We start from the raw sequence: 17,175 nt of genomic DNA, 5'->3' as shown, positions 1-17,175 counted from the left end.
GTATCACAAGTCTAAAAAGAGTATGATGATACTGGTAACTTTGGATGCCGACTTGCTTTTGCACCTATTTGAGACTATATATGCTTGCCAAAATCATTAGATTACTTGCTTTTTCTTCATATGTCCTCAATTATATTATGTAATCATTATTTATTATATGTTGAATATTTCTTTATTGTCTTTGATCCTCTAAGGCTGGTTTTATCATCTGCTGACCATTTCTAATCAGTGTCTAGAGTTGAGGATGTGGATCTGATATTTGAAGGGCCCTGTGGTTATCCTTGTCTTCACTCAGATATCCTTTTCTAGTGTCATAGATAGATTGCTCTGCTGCACACCATAGCTACAAGTTATAGTTATGTTCCAGTTTTGGCTGGGATAGAGTTTCTCCACAGTAGCTGGTGCAGAGCTGTCTTTTGGATTTGTGCTGGAAACAGTGTTGATAACACAGGAATGTTTCAGCTGTTGCTGAGCAGAGCTTACCCAGAGTCAAGGCCTTTCGTGCCTCTCACCCCACCCCGGCAGTGAGGAGGCTTCAGTTGCACAAAGGTGTTGGGAGGGGACGCAGCCAGGACACCTGACCCTAACTGACCACAGGGTTATCCCAGACCATCTGTCATCATGCTCAGCATGTGAAGTGAGGGAAGAAGGAGAGGAGGAAAACATTTGGGAGTGATCGCATTTTTTTTCCTAAGTCACCCTTACCTGTGATAAAGCCTTGCTTTCCTGGGGATGTCTGAACATGGGGCTGCCCATGGGAAATAGTGAACACCCCCCTTGTCTTGCTTTGCTTGTGTACATGGCTTTTACTTTACCTATTAAACTGTGTTTATTTCAACCACAAGTTTTCTCACTTTTACCCTTTTAATTCTCTTTCCTCTGCCCCAGAGGACTGAGTTGCTGCAAATATATCAACACTATGGTAACGGTAGGTATCACCTCACACCTCAAACCACTGGGCAAAGATGATTTACAACTAAACTAAATATCTAATGGCCATCTGGTCATTTTGCAAGTGGACTAAGGAAGTTCAGAGAAAGCCTGATAGATCCTGAGGCTTTTGCTGTTCTTGCAAAGGCTGTGTTCTCTTACTTTCATTTGGGATTAGGAGGCTACAGATGTTTCTAGAACTTTGTGAGGTTGTTATTAAGATCACAGTTCTGTTTTTTGGAGCTGGGATGTCTTAGGGGAATGTTATGGTATTCAGTTCAATTACTACTCTTTTGATTATATCAATTTTGATTTCAGGATATTAAAAAATAATTTTCCCATATTTTTAATCCAGTTTTTAGAACCTTCATGCAAATTTGGCCACAGTCCCTGAGTAGCTAATGCAGTTCCCTATAAAACTCAATTTGATTTTTGTTTCTACTTGAATTTAATAGTAAACGGGTTCTAAGGCGCTTAAATATTATGCTGATGGCTGCCAATTTTTGTCCTAGGGACATATTACATAGCTAGTAGAGAGATGACTAGGCTTATTTTCTATACTATGGCCAAAAGCAAATTCAAGCTGACTCCTTAGGCTGTAAAAGCAATGAAAAGGTCTTATGTCTTCCTTGGACGTGATTATACTCTTGAAAGAATTAAAGACCTCTCAGATAGATGAAATAGGCCCAAGAGATGCATGGAATCAGAATAAACCTAGTACACTGTGTAGGAAATGTATTGAGAAAAAAAAAAAGTATTGTAGGAGTTTAGAAAACAATTTTGAAATAAGTTCCTGAAGGAACCTGAAAGTAAAACTAAATTTCTAAGTCTGTAATACAGTATATTTCAATTATACAAAAGATTAAAAGCCAAAAAAAGACAGAAAGTTCTACCAGAAGCCTAGCCTTCTGTACCGAGTTTGCACGGACAGGTTTTGTTACAGGGAGGCTACAGGGGTGGCTTCTGTGAGAAGCTGCCAGAAACTGCTCCCATGTCCAACAGAGCCAGTGCCAACCAGCTTCATGACAGACCCACCACTGGCCAAGGCCAAGCCCATCAGTAGCAGTAGTAGTGACTCTGGCATAACAAATTTCAGAAGGGGAAAAGTTGCTTCACAACAGCAACTGCAGCTCAGAGAGGAGTGAGAATATGTGAGAGGAACAGCTGTGCAGACACCCATGTCAGTGAAGAAGGAGAGGGAGGAGGTGCTCCGTGCACTGGAGCAGAGTTTCCCCTGCAGCCCATGGGAAAATCCATGATGAGTTGGCAGTCCCTCTGCAGCCCATGGATGTCCATGTTGGAAGAGAGATCCACCTGCAGCTCCTGGAGGACTGCATGCTGAGCAGGTGGATGCCTGAAGGAGGCTGTTACCCCATTGGGAGCCTGTGCTAGAGCAGGCTCCTGGAAGGACCTGTGGCCCATAGAGAGAGGAGCCTAGGCTCCATCTGTTGCAGTGGCTTTGGATTTCAAATGGACTCCTTTACTGCCACAAGTTTCAGACCATGGGGAATTGTGCTTTTTGATGAGGCTACCACTATGCTGGGGGTCATCCTTGTGGCTTGTTCCCACAATTGGACAGGTGGAGCAACCCTGTTCTTTCTGCTGCGTGACATTTGGTATCTGTATCAACCTGACAAGTGTGAATATGGATTAAATAGAAGAACTGGGAATCATTCATCATCAACTAGTGTTTTTAAGGAGCAAGCCTTCTCAGAAATAGAATCTAGGATTTTTTACGTCTCTCTAGACACTGATTCCCATGTGTGCCTACAGCAATAATTTTTATGTTCTCTTTGACCACACAAGTGGGCAATTGCATCAGTGACTGGCTGAGTATGTGGGTTGGTCATATTAAGGGATTTTAGAGATGTTTTTATTTTGCTTCAAGTGAATTCTTTCATAGATTACTGGACTGAAGAACTCTTATATCCTTGAAGCATGCTTATCTTTTCTGCCAGAATTGGTTCCAAAAATTAATCTAGTTTTGCAATCCCATTTATTTTTATGATCACAGGAGGATGCATAGCTGTGAGAAGGGTGTTGCTGCCAGCAGTGTCTCTTGCAGAGAAGGTAGTCTCAAGTGTTCTGTCCACATTCATCTGTTATTGTGAACAGATTCATTTTATTATTGTAATTTCTCATCTTGTTTAAACAAGACATCTCTGTGAAAAGGGAACATGAATACGATAACTTCATGATCTTTTTAAAGAGATATTCCTTCTGCCCAAGGGCTGGAAGCAAAAGTACTGGATGTAAATTAAAGAAACAAAAAAGGGAAGTGTAGATACAAAAATGCTGTTAGCGAGGATTTTCTTGCTGTTCTCTAAGTCCGTGAGAGACTTTTCTCTCATGGAGAAGAGGTAGCAGGGAATGTAAACAACCAAGCCACCTGCAACCTTGAAAAGTCTTGTTTATGGTATAGTAGAAAAATATTTTGACAATGGATGTTTTAGGATTTTAGCCAATCACCCCCAAGGGGTGGCTGGTCCTTTGTCCAATTAGACTATGAAGAAAAAAGTCTATAAAAGAGTTTGTAAAATAATTAAATAAATCAGTCTTGCTGCAAAATTCCTGCCTGCTGGATCATCTCTCCTCCTCCTCCCTATGGCTGTGGGACACGGTGATGTACCCTAGGGCCCAGGCCTGCGGTAATAGGGAAGCTCTCCTATATTTATATCATAATGAAATCTTAAGTGTATGAGGTTTTTTTCCCCTGGTACTGTCACTGATAGATGTTTCTAAAGATAGAACATTTCTAAAGATCAGGTTAATCAAAACAGAGACAGTTGTAGATGCCTTTAACTTTAATGCATCAATTTGACAGCATTTAGCATGTCTGTCAATCACATCTATTCAGCAAAATTAAGAAAACAATGTTTCAGAGAAAAAAAAAAAGTAGTTTAAAGAGCAACTTCACAATTAAAGTTATAGGATGCTTTGGCTTACCTGAACAGTTTGTATTTATGCATGTTTATGAATTGATTAAGGGGGAAATTATTTGAATGTTATTCTTTTAACTTTTGTGATAGATCCTTTATTTTTTTCCAAATACTGTAAGGGTTAACTTTCTAAAGAACCATCATAGTCACCTACCTGAACTAAAGGACTGGTTTTCCAGTACTGACCAGTGTTTTCATATGTAAATATCACCAAAAAACAAGCTAACAACTTTTTTCTTGCAAAAATCTGCAGATACCAGTTTGTGTTAAAATGTAAAGTAAAAAAATCTTACATGAACAGTCACTAACAGCTCAACATCTGTGAACATCTCAGTTTAAATGAGGGAGAAATGCAGAAGGTTTACTTTCAACAAGACTTTGTCTTCCAACATGCACACTTTAGTCATTTATTCTACTCAAACCATGCTGTTTCATTTTTAGGAGACACAAAAACCCCTTATGTCCATAGGCTTTGGAATAAGACTTTCTGTTATGCAGTTGGGGCAGTTGCACATTCTCCCAAATAATGAAGGTTGCATTTAACTTAAGACTTTATATTTGATTGGTAAATTTCTTTAAAATTGGTTTTATATCTGTCTGGTGCTGTGGATATTTTTTCTAATTTTTTGCCATGCTATTACTCAAATCAGAAGAAATGAAGGAAAAAATCAGATAATTTTGCATTATTTTGAGGGAGGGTTTTGTGAAAGTATCCTTATTGCAAATATGAGAGAGAATTTGCAAGACTCTAACAAAGACAGCATACAATATTTTAAAACCTCTTTTCTAAAAAGCACCTCTGTTTAAATCTGGTTTCTGAGAGGAATAAGGGCTTTTTGTTTTCTGTTTTCTTGTTTGTTGTTTTGGATACAAAAAAAGGAACACAGTCATGAGACTAATAAAAAATTATTTTTGCACTCATACCTGAAAAACATGCTGATATTGTGAATATAACTTTATTAAGTTTCCTTATGATATTACCCCAGCAATTAAAGTCAGCTGTGAAACACTAGTTCAAGAGTAACTGTCTCATTTTAAAATAATATCATTAGTCCTTGTCATGCAGAGAAATGTAACTAATGTAAATTTAATTTACAAATCCCTGCATATTTATTTTCTTTCTTTAATCTTGTAATCACAAGTTGTTTTTCAAAAATGTGACCTTAATAAGTAATTAACATTTTTCTTAAACTCAACCTAACAATTGATAGTTTATTGTTAGTGTTCCTGTAAACAAAGAAAAACTCAGTTCTAAAAAAAGATGCTCAAAAACCAGAAAACCTAAAGATAATGGTAAAAAGTGCATTATTTCATTTAGAAGAGTTGAGATAATAATAAAAATATTAAAATTTTTAATCTGCAAATACAGCCACGGAGTTCACACCAGCTGCAAATCTCCTTAAATGATTCTTGTTGACCAACAGTTGCTATCATGCTGTCTTCAATATTTTTTCTAATCAGGCAGAAAACTCAGAGTCTGTATTAATTATTTATATTAGACATATGGGCCAATTTATCTTCCTTCTTCTATGTGAATTATTCACAACCATATTTCTCAAATATAGTAATTATTCAAAGACTATTTTCTGTAGTGAGTAGTGAATAGCATGTTCACAAAATGAGGATTGTGAATGTATTTTAAAGATAAAATTACAATTCTGTTCTAATTTCCAAGGGTACAAATCCATAGAAAAAAAAAATCTTCTTGCATCAGTGAGTAGAAGACAAAACAACTGAAGCAATTGGGACACACCAGGAATTCTCTGAAACACAAAGGATTTCCAGGGCCTGAGTAGCCCAGAATTGAAAGTATAAATATTTAAGTTGTTGAATTAACTATTCATTTTATTTGAATAATCTGTCATTGCTATAGAAAATTATTCTCATTGGCACATCTTCCTTCCAACAACCCACTTGCTAGAATATTCACAAGAAGGCGAACATAAAACCGTCAGTACAAGTGAAAGGATTCATTTAACAGTGAATATTCACAGGAAATTATTTGCCCAGCTGGCAGAAATAACTGTGGTAGCTAGAATAATTACTGGATATCTGAACTGCATAGTTTTAGCCAATACCCAAAAGCTTTTCTGTGCAAAAGAATTATAGGCCTTCGGATATTTTAAATGAGCTTTTGATAATTCTTCAGTCATAGTTCCATATGACATGTGCCTCCATTGCTAAACGAAAAGAAAAATCCACTGTCTGGATCTGATTCTGCTCTGAGATACATGAATTAATCAATGTAGTAGGGTATAACACAAGTAGCCTCTAATGTTGACATCTCTGCCAACACTGTACTGTATTTCTGTGAGAATTGATCTCTTATTAATAAGCTGGGAGCTCTGTAACCAAATGCAGTGGCTATAAATTTTTGCAATAATATTTTTTTAAATTTATGATGTGATACATAATGACAATAATTTGCTAATGAGAAATTAGGTTTAACAACTTGCTTCATCATATTCATAGTCAGAATAAGTCATATGTTATTTTGGACTTTCCAAAGTGTGACAAAAAATTTTGGTTTTTAGTTGGTTTTTTCCTCGAAAGATCAAGGATTTTTTTTTGATCTTTCATGCTGTGGAATTGTAATTTAACATTCTAAGGTTATTTTATCCTCCTGTAATATTCCTCACAAATTTCAGGATTAGTCTAAGGTTGTTTTCACTTGTTCAGGCAGAATTAAATAATAAGACATAATTATTAAATATTAACATGTACTCTGCAACAACCTTAGACTATTTTTTAATGCAATTAATTGTAGTGTTAACAACAAAACTTTGAAATGGGCTGGCTCAAATTACTTTAGTGGAAAAAGTAATATGCAGCTGCTTCCATGTATTAGAATAAGACTTTAGAATCACATGGTTCCATCCAGAACATTAAATTAAGAAATGTAAGGTTTTCTTTTATCTCATGTTCCTGTCTTTCAAAATGTCATTCTGTAATTTAGTCAATAAATATTTTACCATTTTACAGAACCTATCTACATGAAAAGTAGTTCTTAGCAGCTAATATTGCTGATAGTTCATGCTTTAAAATCAACAGCAACTAAAATTTAAATGGAGTAATATTCTCCCACAATTTCTGCTGGCTTAGTGTAACAGATATCACTAAATTACAGACAAGTAAAAGACTTGCACACAGAATTTCCCATTACCTTGACAATTCTGCTACCACTTTCAGTGTTCCCATGTTCTCTGAGTTTTTAAATCAGGACTTGATATCTTCCAGAAAATAATCCTCAAACTGATGAGACTCCAAAGACAAAAAATCTGGCATTAGGGTATATGGTCTGTGTTATTCAAGAAAGCATGGTCTAGAAAACAAAACCAGTTTTATTTAGTTATAAACTAGGGAAGAAAATACTTAATTCTGAACCTGAAATATGTTAATCTGAAATTCTTTGAAGATGCTGAAGGATTCTATTTTCAATCCACCAGCAGTGTTTTTACATAATCACAGTAGGCTACCATTTACATGAAATTGACTGTTTAAGTGTCCTATCAAACAGTAGCCTGAATAAATCTAGTAGCTGTTTACTTTTTAACTTACTCATGAAATTTTCCATCTGCCATGTTTTGACTCATCATTCATAGCATCAGTTATGTCTTTGCCTTACACCATCTCACACTAATTGACCTGCAGTATCGAATCCATGAGGATGAAGCATCTGAGCTTGATCTGAGTAATACATCTCTTCTTATGGCTGCTGCAGAGTAAGAACGGAAGAGAGAAAGTACAGTACATGTCATAGCCATTTAAGCAAAACACACATGTAAATAATGTTATTCCAAATTTGAAGCTCAAATTTCAGATGTTAGCAGATAGGAGTTTGAAGCTGAGGGTTCTTGACCAAAAATTCAGGGATACCTTCATTACTGGTTATAGGGAGATTAACAGTATTTGTTCTGTCACTTCCTTGGGAAATGTGTGTCAATGTAGATACAGAACAACTATTTTTTCTCATATACATTATGTATGCAATGATTTCTCACTCCTATGATTTTCATTCTATGGAAATTTGTCTTGGGGTGACTTTATGATGTGTATCCCATATCACTGCTTTATGCCCACAAATTAATTTTGTGCGTTTCTATGCCTTTAAACTGAGCCTGAGAGGGGAGAGAGAAAAAGTCAAGCAAAACTTTAAAACAGTTTGCAGTTTGTTTTCATGTTTCAAGGACACAGAGATACACATGCAGACTCTGCTCTGCGTTCTGCTGCAGTGAGAGAGAGGAGCGGGAGGAATCACTGCTTGCTTTCCAGCCAGTTTTTCTGGCCTGCTTTCCATGATTTACCAAAATCTGAATATCGATCTAATATCAGTATCCAGCTGAGATGGACAAAAGCTCTATGACAGTTTAGAGTTAGAAAGTGCATGTTTTATTTGGTGCCGGGCACTGCATGGAATAGCTCCCTAAGATGCAGGGCCCCCATCCAAGCAAACATGATACCTTTTATTTCCAAATATTATGAATATCTAAAATACAAAATGCATATTCATAGTGTTGACACCTCCCATTCTCTGCTTCATATGGAAATGAGCTTACATGTCATTAAGCATGTGTAGTGTGTGTTCTGAATTGAGTTGGTGGTCTTGAATTGGGTCAGGGGTCTTAAAAAGATGAAGTAACTCCTCTTCCTCATTTGGACCTTTTTGTCTCTCTGAACTTTAACAATCCTAATTACTTTAGTGACCTCTAAGTTTCTTCTTGCATGACTTTTGAACGGGTTCCCACCAAGGGAGGAAATAGGTAATTGTCCTTGTTCCCTACACCAACTTATCAATGTCTCTGTTCCTCGTTCTAAGCACAGCTAAGCAAACATGCAAATGACAGATCATCAGTAATTTGGTAATCAGTTACTAACATCTTAAAACCCATTTCAGGTCCAGCTCTCTTAACTATTTTAATTAACTCTAGCTGGGCCCAAATTCCTTCCTGTTCTAACTAATTTCGACACAGCTAGCCTATAACTAAAATCTTTATGTTTTTTCTAAATCTATGTTTCATCCAGACCTTTTTCTCTGGAGAGAGACAGAGTTGAACTTTTGTTTTCCTGGGACTTCATTTTTTTTTCCTTCTTCTCTGCTGGATGATTTCAACATCAGAATACATTGGGAGGACTTTCCACCGAGGCCTTGGCCCTGAGGTGGGCCCACCACCCCATCTCAGCTCCGGGGAGGAGGGGAGAGGCTATCTACAGAAGGACTCTGAAATTTTCCCAGGTTTTTCTCTCCACAGCAAGATTTTTTATTATTTAGCATTTTTATCCTTTTCCTGTGTGTTTGTTAAATAAATTGATTTTGTCTCTTTCACTTTCCTTCGAGGAAAATTGATTTTTTCCTGAACCTGGTGGGGGAGGGTTGGTTGTAACCTGCCTTCTCTCAGAGGATTTGTTTCCAAATTTGTCCAAACTGGCACAAAATTTTAGTGGATTCAGTAGAAAAATGATTTCCAAGAAACTCAGATATGATGTAGGAGGGCATTGGATAAAAAAAGAGAGGGAGCTGAGTCTACAAAATGTATATTAAGATATCATTTATCACTTCCCTTGTTCTTTTGTTTCATATCTGCTATGCTACAACCATATTGCTATTCCTGGTTGTGGCCATGTTCCTGCATTCTTAGTGGTATATCAACATTTGTTTGTACTTTCAGGCAGATCTTTTGGGGTGATTAATTTGGGTGTCATAAATCAGACTGCTTTCTTCTAGATAGTATTCTGGTAAGATTAACTGTGTCATTATCCACAGGTATGAGGTATTTCGATTCTAGCCCATTGCTCAGTCTTGATAATTAAGTTGTCACTCCTTTAAGCAATTTATTACAATATAGTATGCAATTGTTTTATTATACATGAAAGCCTGTAACAGGCAGGGTCCCATCAGTGGTTTGCAACTTGGTTATGTGCATGACTGTCAAAAAGAAAGTAAAATGCATGTCACTAAGAAAAAGAATGGAAAGAAAAAGTTAGAAAACAATGATGTGTAGCATTTCTAGGGGCTTTTTAAATGTTTTCTCAGAATTATAATATCTCCAGCTAATATAATTTACAGAGATTAGTTCCTTCACATCCAAGCAGATAATTCTACATAGTAATTGTGAAATTAATAAGTTAACATGCTTGGAGTAAATAAACAATGAATAATAGAATATTGAAAAATACATCTATTTCTAGTGAGTAATACCACCTTCTTTGAGCTAATAATCCATGAGAGCAGAGACAAAAAAGAAGAAAAGGGTTTTCATGACAGAAACCTTTGTCCAAACCTGCTGAATTCAAGAATATAAGATTGTCTTTTTTAGCAAAAATGTGGGCAAAGAAAACTTTGAGTCCAATCACTTGTCCAAATACACATTCAATTTCATTTCAAATGCAGTGTCATCTTCCTCAACTTCTTTTCTCAGAGGTATTTTAGCACAATCAGGACATTTTCTGACCATCTTTCTGGAAGATCATTTTATAACTGTATCTTTCAGACACATTTTTCTTCAAAGCAGATGCATGTTGTCACTGCTACAATCAAAATGTTAGGCGCCTCAATAGTAACCTCTTTACCTTCTCAAGTTGTGTTCAAGTGTGTTTTTGGTTGGGTGAATGGGTGAGTCAGTATGTGACTGCAAATAATTTTTTGTTCCAAGAAATTTGAAAGAATTTTTTATTAGGAATTCAAAGAAAATCACAGTTTAATGGATTGCATCAGCTCCTATTACAAGGACGTTTTTGTGTGTGTTGGGTTGTTTCCTCTGTTTTGTGGCATTGTCACCCACATAATGGGTCACATTCATTTATGTCACTGTAGGGCCTGGTCTCTATCCTACATAGTGGTCTCCAGCACATGCACAGTTTTCAATAAGAGTGAACATTAAAGGTGAAGCATTTGAAATGTACACTTCTTCGGTGATCTAAGACTCCACTACATCTACTAGAAATGGCTAAATATGTTTTGAATAAATATTTGGTACAAAAAAATATAAATACATGTATCTATCCCACTGTGCATATGTATAATATAGGTAAAGACACAAAAAAATCCACCTAGAACTGTGCCCTTCGGATGACCTTCAGAGTCTTCAAAGGCTCTTAAATCTGCAAGTAGTCATATAAAACAGAGCTAAGTAGCAAATGCATTAGAAAAGAACATGAATTCATTAGAAAAGAGTGTCGTTTGAAAAGACAGTATGAAAAGAGGCCAGGAATGAAAACAAGTTAAAACTACCATGACACCAAACAAAGCAACAAATCTAGTTCCACATACACATTAGAACTAAGAAGAAGACAGCTTAGTCCTATTATTTATTTGAGAGAAAAGTAAACATAATGGATGTTGCAGGGAAAGCTGAAGTAGTCAATGCTGTCTCACTTCACTCCTCCCAAAAAGAAAAAAAAAAGGAAAAACAAGATTAATTATGACCAGACTCTAAGGAAAATTAATTTTAACCTAGAGACAGACACAGGCAGAATGTGCAAAAAAAATAGCTTTAAAAGTGTACATAGATCAAATGCATTCAAAACCACAGGCTCAGATAAAATTCTCCCCAAGGTACTTAAGGAACTACCTAATACAATCTTGTAATCATTAGTCATTCTCTTAGACAAACTCCTGAGCATGAGAACAGTCCCAGCGTATTGAAGAAGTCCAAGCACAGTATTTGTTCTTAAAAGGAAGGTGAAAGAAGAACCAGAAAGTTACAGGTATCAGTCTGATTTCAGTACCTAGAAAAGGTCTAATTTTCTTTTTAAAGCAAATATTTTGTAAACTCTTAGGAGAGAATAAGATCTGGAGAAAACAGCCAGCATCCTTATGTCAATAATAATGTCAGTTCCTTCTTTGTCAGAATGGATGCTTTAGTGGACAATGGGAAATAGTACATGATTTATTGCATTTCTTACATATAGGTCATATAGGATATTCTCATAAGAAGATGAGGAAAATACAGTTCAAATTAAAAGAAACTATTTTCTGGGGAAAAAAAAAGCAGGGCTTTTTCTCAGCTCTTTATCTAAAAGCAGATTAATCCAAAAGGACTCTCATATGGGGATGTTTCAGTGTGATTTTATACCATACTTAACTGACTAAAATAAGAGAATATGTGCACCTCAAAATAGGAGAAAAAAAATATGCTTGGGGTGACGACCAGACTTCAGGACAATCTTTGCAAATTGGAGCTATAGCAAAAATCAGCCGGAGACAATTCGATTAAGAAAACTGTAAAGTACCATTCCCAGGAAGAAATAAATCTGTCATCAATGCAAAATAGAGACAAACTGGCTATAGGCTGTCATATGGACACAGTGGTTCTCTAGGATAAAGCTCATTGAACTCAAGGCTATCATACAATTCCAGAATGATTCTCCAAGAGGTATTCTGTATAAAACTCAAGAAATTATTGACCTCAGTAATGGGAAAGCTTTATCTGAAATAATATATCCAGTTTTGGGAATGACATTGATGCAGACAGACCAGAGACACTATAAAGCAGAAAAAGATGTTTAGGAGATATGATCTAAGATTTGTTTTGTACAGATTCTTAAATACTAAAACAGTTGACTGTGTAAGAGGACTTGATAATTACCTTTTGGATTTTTATTGGTTACGATCAAGGGTTTCGCAAGTCTACTAAAACAAGGACAGAAGTATAATCTCTTTGACTAGTAGTAAAAAGATATTTCTGGATGTCACAAAAAAAAAATCTAATACTGTGACAAGCACTAAAATTGTCAGTCCAGTGGAAATTTTGGAAATTTACTTCCTCGGAGATTTTTAGCAGACATTTATGGGATATAAGAATGTAAGAATAGCTGAAGCAGGTTACTCCACAGATACAACTGTCCAGGACTCCGGGGGAGACAGCCAAATGGTCTTTCTGGGGTGAATGGGACACTGTTTCATGCAGTCCTGGAGGATGGGGGTAAGTTAGTGTGTGGCACTGCCTCCCCTAGAACACACACTGAACCTCCAGAAATTTTTGATTGGGAGAGCAATAAACCAGGATCATTTTACTTATGTTTAATAGTCTCAGGTTTTTCTCTGAATTTTTCCTGAGAACCCATTTAGCAGTTTTAGCTTGCACAGTGTCCAGTGCAGACACTTCTCACAGCCTTATGTGAACCATGTCCTAATGATCGTTTTAAGCCATCTGCCTGGCACCTCTGTTCAATGCCCATAACTTCTTCTCCTGAAAGAGGAAATTAAGTACAGTTCCCTATTCACTGTTCTGGTGCAACTCTCAGTCCTCTCTAATGTCTTCCCTCAGTCATACCTTCAACTGGAAAATGAAAAGCCTTTTTGGATAAATGTTTGCTAGGAGTAGCCTAAGTTACAGTGAAACTTCTCATGGGCAGAGGATTAGAGTAGAGGGATGAACTGCCTTGAAACCCTTTTAAACATCATGAACGTCATGATGTGTATGATTCTTCCTGTTGTTGAAATTTCAAGCATGTTCTCTTTACTGCAGTCTCTTAACTAGAATATAAATAACCTGTTTACCAGAATGTGGTTAAGAAAACTAAAGTGTCACAGAGAAGCAAAATGGTGTAAATGGCACACAAATGCCTATATTTTAAACAAACACATAAAATATAACTGAAAATTAGATTTTTTTTGACAACCATCTAGTTTTCGGTTCTAGAGAAAATAACCTGTTTGAAATATTAATTTATAATAAGTTGGCAAAAATAATTTCAAAAATTACTTTAGACAGAAATTAAAGATTCTGTTCTAGTTTTTCCATCAATGTTTTGTTTAAAAATTATCTTAAAACACATGGAATTCCAAATAAAGCTTCTATTTCATAAAATAAAAGAAAAGAATTGTTATAAAATTTAAATTAGTCCTTTAAATGGTTGCCTACAAACTAAATGGAAGCAAAGGATCAATTTTATATATAAAAATAACAAATTCAGCTTGTATTTCTTGTATATCGGTTTACAATAACAATTGTTATTTATCTCAAGTTGCATATTCTTAATTGCTTAACAAGATACAAGACACTAGACTCTCTTTTTCTTTCCCAATGTTTTTTAATACTAAACTACTGCATTTTAACATGAAATAAAAAGAATGAATTCTGCCATATGCCATTAAAATAACCTTTATTGAATTAGATTAACGGATTTTGAACAGACTTTTGGCAATATGTAATGAATGTAATTTCTTTTTTTTTTGTCTTAGAAGGTGCAGAAAAATTCAAAACATTAAAGGATGTGGCTAAGTAATAAAAGTCCTCTATTTGTAGTTTATCCAGGAAAGACTTGGTCTTAGCTCTCATAACGTAGATTTGACAACCATATTTAGACCCACTGGTCTTAAAAAAGCCCAATGCATAACAGGTTTTCCTCTTGAAGAAAATAATGTTAATAATTGTTAAGCCTCAGAGAGTCTTTCCCATGCTCTCTGAATCTTGTGATTCCAGAAAACATGTCATCTGGTTAGAGGCCTTTGGTTGGCAGACATGGAGAGAGGCACAGAACCTGTTAGTGCTGTGTGACCAAAGCTGGGCTGTGGTGCTCTTCATATAAGCTTTGAAGCTTTATGAGTATCTGTTGGCAAAATGGTACTTAAGAGACAATGCTAAAGATAATGCATTTTGGTTATCACAGACCACATTGAGGCAGCATTGCAGATCAGGCTGTTCATGTTTCCACACAAAACCAGACAAAAATAAAAGAAATATTCCCCTATAAACAGATTTTTAAATTGGAACTCCCTCAGAAAAAAAAAAAAAAAAAAAAAAAGAGAAAAGCTTAATTTCTGTAAAAAATAATCTTTAAATAAACTTTAAAAATTTTACAGGTCCTTTACCTTCCTAGAAGTAAAACTTCACAATTTCTCTCATCAAGTCTTCCACAGGTGTGGAGTCTTGTTGTAATGATGCTAATGTGTCATTAATTTGTTACATTTGCTGCATGGTTTGTTGTGCATGTATGAGAGACATCACCAGGCTTACACACTGGGGTTAAACTTTGCTGCTGAGAGCCTGAATTTGTTTTTACTAGGCCTATTCCTTTATACTTTCACTTTAGTAGCATCTTGATAGTTTTTTAATAAATGCACTTTTAAAAAAATTACTTAAGAAGTATTCAGAGCTAAGCACTTCATACTCATTAGATTTTTAGTAACACACCTATTTGCTAGCATCAAATGGTAATAAAAGGTAATTTACATGAATCTGCAATAAGATTTTTAAAACCCTATTAGGAAAATATGTGCAGTAATTTTAATTACTTTTATCACTTTCATTATTTAAATTAAACATATAGAAGTTTGTTTTTATTGGAAAGCTATATTCCTGCAAACTGAGAATCTAATTTTAAATACTTTTTCTGTCTCACTAATTATCTTTTAAGAAATTCAGTTGATTTGCCATTTATATTTTCATTTAAGAAATTCTGTTCTCATTTATTTTGTTTGAAATCTCAACTTTGAAACAATGTAAATGAGATCAGAATGTGACCCAGTGAAAATGGTTTGCCATCAAAGAATTCACACTTCAAGCTGTGTTATGTAGCTTTCCAAAAATGACATCTGGCCTCTTGGCAGGTTCCTCAGGCAGCTGTGCTGGTGGCTTAGAAATTGCTGATGGGTCTGCCATATGCAGTACCTGCAGTTTGGCTGCTTCAGGCTTGCTCCAATTCATTGCCCTACTGAATAAAATTTGCTTTGAATTATCTTCTATTTGAAATTATTGGCGTACAATTCCTTTTTTTTTTTTTAATTCAATCAGAGATGTGGTCAGAAAGGAGAGTTCCGACTTCTGCTGCATTGGCTTAGCTAGAGAAAACAGCTCTGTGATGTAAGAATATCACTGTGCTGCCAGCTGCTATTGAACAGATCCCCAGGAGCTGAACAACAGGTCTGTATAACTCACCTGTGCCCTTGCTTAGGCATTCTGGATGAATGTATGGCCTGTACAGTTCTGGAGTGGCCTAGAATCTGTTAATTTAGTTTCCTAGGATAGAATTTGGTGTACATTTTTTCATTAAAGGTTGAAAGTGGTGAGGTGTCAATAAAGCTGGCAGTATTTACAAGTGTGGGTTGCATTCAGGGAACATTTGTCTGTTTAGTATGTTAATAAGATGAAAAATGGGACAAAAGTTCCAAAGACTGACAGAAGAGACCACAGAGAGAGCTTTGTGTTCTTTAGCAGGATGCTTTAATCAATTTGTTTTTCTTCTTTGTCTGCACATCTGTACACAGAAACATCCTTTAATGGCTATATTGCTTTAGCACCTGGAGCCCCATACTTCTAACAAGGTATCAATTGTGCTAATCTAAATATGTATGCTCATTATTAATACGTAGCACATGTAAGAGATTTTTCCCCTGTATTTAACAGAGTTGTCCTGTTCAAGATAATAGGTTTAGGTTTTGCTGGAGTTCCTTTACATAACCTCAGTCACGTAACTGGGCACCTAGTCTAAGTAGTCAAAAGGCTCAATCTGCAGTAACTGGACAAGAGAGAAAGAAAAGAAATTGTAATTTAATGTAATAATTTATCAGTTTTTATAATGCTAAAGAGGTATAACAAATAAAAATTCACAAATGCTGTGCTTTATATATCCTGTATCTCATTCATAATGTGTATATGTAGTTGAATAGATATGCAACTTTTGGATATGCAGCTATAAAGATAGAGAAAGTGTGCCCTCTGGGAGACCCTGATGCTAACTCCCTCTCTGCTGAGAAGATAGTTTTCCTCCTCAGGGGGACCATTTTCCTGGCCGTTGTCTCATTGACTATAGAGAAAGCCTGTACAAGGCTAAATGTTAGTCTAGAATGCCCAAGTCTCATCATCAGTTTTCTCCTTATTCACAGGCATCATCTGTCTCCTAGGAGTCCTGCCTTAAAAGAGCTGAACTTCATACTTCCAATACAAATGGCTATTTGCTCTGCCCTTAACCTGGTGCCAATGTAGAGGCACAATTGGCTGTGTCAGTGTGAGGCATAACATACAATGGATCTATAGAACTGTTCTGTCTTTATATGATAAATTTTTAGCTTGTGAGAAACATCGCAGAAGCAGACATGACAGATGATAATAAATGTAAGTATTCACTCTGAACCTGAAGTCTCATTGTTTTTAAACTAATCTAGCAATGGCATGTTGAGGAGCTGGTTCGATATACGAGAAAGTGAAGTGTTTCAAGATTTCTTAGTTTTCTTTCCCATCTGAAGAAGCTGGTTCCTTGCTAAGGAACAACCCTCTGTCAACAGCATTACACTGATTTAAACTTTCAGATGATCCTTCTGGATGTTAATAAGCATCTATATTCCAGGAAGAGTTCTGAATCACGT

General features: G+C 35.9%; 1 long non-coding RNA gene across 1 annotated transcript; it reads left to right on the top strand.

Annotated features, from left to right (window-relative positions):
* The first annotated feature begins 15,611 nt into the window (after nucleotides 1-15,611).
* On the top strand, nucleotides 15,612-16,876 carry LOC138104619 (uncharacterized). The gene is made up of 3 exons (XR_011148164.1): nucleotides 15,612-15,733; nucleotides 16,078-16,134; nucleotides 16,696-16,876. It is a non-coding gene; the product is annotated as an uncharacterized lncRNA (long non-coding RNA).
* The last annotated feature ends 299 nt before the right edge of the window (nucleotides 16,877-17,175 follow it).

Source organism: Aphelocoma coerulescens, chromosome 1A (assembly GCF_041296385.1).
Source record: "Aphelocoma coerulescens isolate FSJ_1873_10779 chromosome 1A, UR_Acoe_1.0, whole genome shotgun sequence".
NCBI classification, from domain to species: domain Eukaryota; kingdom Metazoa; phylum Chordata; class Aves; order Passeriformes; family Corvidae; genus Aphelocoma; species Aphelocoma coerulescens.
This window is presented reverse-complemented; position numbering and strand designations above follow the sequence as displayed.